The 4463-nt window shown below is 39.3% G+C and overlaps 1 pseudogene; it reads right to left on the bottom strand.

Moving 5' to 3' along the window:
• Positions 1–457: 457 nt before the first annotated feature.
• LOC101698650 (olfactory receptor 4A8-like) lies at positions 458–1212 on the bottom strand (annotated as a pseudogene).
• Positions 1213–4463: the final 3251 nt, after the last annotated feature.

Below are 4463 nucleotides of genomic sequence, written 5' to 3'. Positions count from 1 at the left end.
GGTAGTGATGATGGTCTAAAAGCCCTTTCCTGTGGGCTGGGAGCAGTGGGAGGTTTGGTGGCTGGCAAGCCCCTTCCTCTGGACCAGGAGCAGTGGGATGGCAGCTCAGAAGTCCCTCCCTCTGGGCTGGGAGCACTGGGAGGGATGATGGACCTGAAGCCTCTTCCTCTGGGCCAGGAGCTACAGGACAGAAGGTGGCCCCAAAGCCCTTTCCTCTGTGCTGGGAGCAGCAGAAGAGATGGTGACCAGGAAGCCCCTTCCTCTGGGCCAGGAGCAATTGGATGGCGGCTCAGAAGCCCCTACCTCTCTACTGGGAACAGTGGGACTCAGTACCTTGTTCTGGTGGTCTGGTGTCCTGTGTGTCTTTGTAGTGTGGAACCAGGTGGCTACCTGTCTGCAGTGGGGTGACTTGATGTCTTCTGCGTGACTCAGGACCTCAGTAGGGCGTGCACAGACCTTACTGCATGCAGTGGTCTGATTCAGCATATTCTGTGTAACTGGGGATCTTGGTAGGGCATGGGCAGACCTGCCTATCTCCCTTCCTGAGAGTTTTAAGGGAGTTTAGTGTGATTTTGTAAGAGACAAAGAGGAGGATGAAGACTGTTGTACATATGGCTACACCATTGGCAACCACAGTGAAGACAATAAGGTAGGTGTCAGTGCACGGAAGCTCCAGTAATGGGTACATGTCACAGACAAAGTGATCGATGACACTGGGGCCACAGAAGGGGAGATTATACACAAACACAACTTGAATCACAGACTGTGCAAAACCCCCAGCCCAGGACACTACTAAAAAAGGATGAAAACCTGTCGGCTCATGATGGTCAAATAGTGCAGAGGCTTACATATGGCCATATAGTGGTCATAGGCTATTGCCACCAGATGTAAGACCTCAGCACCAGCAAATAAGTGCTCTGTAAAGATCTGGCCCATGCAGATAGGGAAGGAAATGGTCTTTCTATCACTGAGCAGATCTATCAGCAAATTGGGTGAGAACACAGTGGAAAAAACACCATCTAGGAGCAAAAGATCGGCAATGAAGAAGTACATTGGAGAGCCCAAGGAAGGGCCAGCAAGGACAGTCACCATGATGAGCAGGTTTCCCAACATTGTCACAGTGTAGATGAGTAAAATCATGACAGATAGTGCTGCTTGTGCACTGGGATCCTAAGGGAGGACAAATTCTGTGACATTATTGCCTTGTCCCATTCAATCTTCTTGAAGTCTTGCTTCAGAGATGCACCCTCAGGAGAAAAGGACCTCCCATGAAATTGTGAACAGGAAAATGACACTCTATTTCACAGAGCATGCCTTCATTATCATATCTTCCACAGTAGTGAACACACAGTTCACACTGAGTAAGCATCAACTGAGATCCTCTTCCAAATAGCCCGCTAGACCTGTTGATAATTCTAATTGTCCCTGAATGATTTTGTTAGGCCTACAAATCAGAGGTTCTTTTTCAGTGGATATCTGTAGAGGAGAAAGATGAAGGCATCATGGTCATTCATATATTTCACAGTTTCTTTCAAATATGTTACTGTGTGACATAGAAATCAGAAGGGACAAAGAGGAGAAAAGCCTTTGCTTTCCAGAAACCTACTCTCTAGCCATGGAGATGAACACTAAATATGTTCATTACCATAGAGTCAGTCTTTCACACTGATAGCTCTCTTAGGGAATAATGTTACAAGACAATTCGTATCACACCAAAAGTGATATCTGTCCTAGAAGGCCCAAGTCAATACCATATTACTGCAGACTGAGCCTTCTATTATGCAAATCTAAAAGGACTTTGAATCTTTATAATCACTCATTTAATATAACAGCCCAAACTGGGACTGTACAAAAAACTACAAAATTACTCAGCATACTACTCCTTGTAGCAAAAACTATATGAATATGATTTTTTTGCTTTTTTGAGATCTCTAATTCTTTCCATTTCTTTCTTCCTCGTACCAAATTCCTCACAAGTTTATGTACACTCTCCTGATTTTGGTAAATTTTTTAACTAACCTGAGCCAACCCATGACTGTCACTGACTACTGCATTACCACCTAGTACTGCTTTTTTTCAAGACTCCTTTGTGAAATAGGTAGTGAGGAAGAATGAAAATAAAACCTAAAAAAGATATATAGAAGAGTAGATGAGAGATTTTTATGTAATGCATAAGTATTGAGAGTGCTCTGAAACAGAACATCACTATGTAGACTACAAAAACATAGCCTACTGAAGGCATAAATTCATACTCGGTGTGAGTTGGCATAGAGTTGAGTCATTTCTTAAATGCAATTACAAATGCTGCAGTCTTCATGTTGAAAAGCAAAGGGGCTGGACTAGACAATCAAGAATCTGTACAATTAAACTATGTACAACAGTATCAGTAGAGCCCTCCAGTCTTTTCATATGTTGACATTTTCCACTTTTTTCATATTTACATAATCAAAACAAATTTTCCAGCTCCTCACTGGGTCCTGAAAAAAGCTACTCAGTGGCAAATTGGATGTTACAACTACAGTAACTAAATAATATCTCTCAATTTCTCATTCAGTATGAACCTGAACAGCATCCAAGACATCCTCTGAGAGAGAGCATAGCACAGCCAAGAGTAGTGTGCATGCTGGAGAGGCAACACTTGGGTTGCAATCCCACATTACTTCCTTTCTATCTAGGTGACACTCAACAACTTAATAAACATCCCTGTGTTTCTAGTTCATCATTTTTAGCATAAGGATACACAGAACATCTACTCCTGTAGTTATTACTACATGGAAAATTTCTATGTTGCTTTGGGGTACCAAGTAAAATTTAAATAATTAATACCTAATTTTACTTTTTTGAATGGTCTACTGTGAGCATTGTATCAGAGTAGATCACCAGAATCTCTCAATTGCATATGGATTATTGACCTAGGACAGGGGATGAAGAATAGTATAGGTGTAACTCATGAACCCTTTTGGGAGAATAAAGTAAAATTGAATGTCTTTGGATAATATGTGTTATATGAATATATAGGTACTAGCAATATTTACCTATGAACAATTGTATTTTGACAAGGAGGAAGCAGGATGATCCAACACCCATGGTTGTGGTAGTAGAGGAAGAAAAAGATCTGCTGAAAAAGTCCAAGCTGCCTTTGAAGCCACCTGTAATGACCATAGATGAGACACTTCCCCAATCATAGGTTTCTCTAAATATATGCACTAGCATGTTTGTTGGGATGATTTTGAAATTAATAAATAAAAGTCCATATTACATCAGGAATTTAGCTCAGTGGTTTTGCAGCATGCTGCACAAGTATAAAGACCCAAGTTCAATCTCCGGTACCAAAAAAAAAAGTCCATATCAAGCTTACACAACAAAACATACACTTATTCCCTTACACTGTTGAAACTCATTTTATATACAGTTTAAAAACCTCTAATTCTAATATATCTAAAAATAATTATACTTCTGTGTTAGCCTATCAAGAAAAATATGATATCCCATAGAGTAATAAATCCAGTGTTTTCTTTCTTATACATGTAGCATATTTAACTTGGTATGTGGCAAAATTCAAAATAAACACCTATCAGGCTTCAACACTACAAGAAAATATATTTTGTACATATTTGGTACATTCTGACTAATTTCTCTATTTTTTCAACTTAATTTTCCTCATTAACTTACATCCTATGTTACTTTTAATACATTAGTTGTATTTCACTCTATCACAAGAGTATTCCTTCAGTTTTCCTTGTCTGTTGTTTTTATAAACTTTCATCTTGGGTCTTGTCTGTGGTCCTGAAAACCAATGTTTCTATTACTGAGAGTGACCAAATACCTCTTATGCCTGTGTGCCTTCACAACACACAAGATAGTCTATAGCTGACTAGGGGATCCAGAAACAGTATCAAGAGGCTACAGCAAACATATTTTTACAACAGACTTCCCATCATCTCGTTCAGAATTGTAAAAGAAACCAAGCTAATTCCTAAAATGCAAATGCATTTAAAGATATGTGTTGTATATTCCCACCTTTAGGGAAAGCATAATTATAGAAAAATAAAGGTGCTATATTTTCACAACTAGGAAAAAATTGACCTAGTAAGTGAAAACTTCCTTTTCCAATTTCAATACATGATGTCACAAATGAGCAAAACTTACTTCTATGTTTTTTCCCTTTTCAGTTAATCATGATGAAGTAACCAAAAAGGATTGGGCTTTCAGAATTTTTCAGAGACAGTGATGTGCCTGACCAATAAGCCATGTACTTAATGAACAAATGCTGGGGTTTATTTTTTCAAAAAGCAAATAAGACAAGCTTCCCACAAGTAGAAGCAGAATTCTTCAATCTTTCAGTCATTCAATTCACATCATTTAAAGGCTCTTACTTCCTAATTAAAAATTGTGCCTATCCTTCCCAATCTCATTCCAGGAAATACAGACCTTCCACCAACCTCAGGACTGCATGAAAGCTG

This window comes from Heterocephalus glaber, unplaced genomic scaffold, assembly GCF_053883595.1.
Source record: "Heterocephalus glaber isolate CG9 unplaced genomic scaffold, H.glaber_assembly_v1.0 deba00000896, whole genome shotgun sequence".
NCBI classification, from domain to species: domain Eukaryota; kingdom Metazoa; phylum Chordata; class Mammalia; order Rodentia; family Bathyergidae; genus Heterocephalus; species Heterocephalus glaber.
The sequence above is the reverse complement of the archived record's forward strand: the minus strand, read 5'-3'. Positions and strand labels throughout refer to the sequence as shown.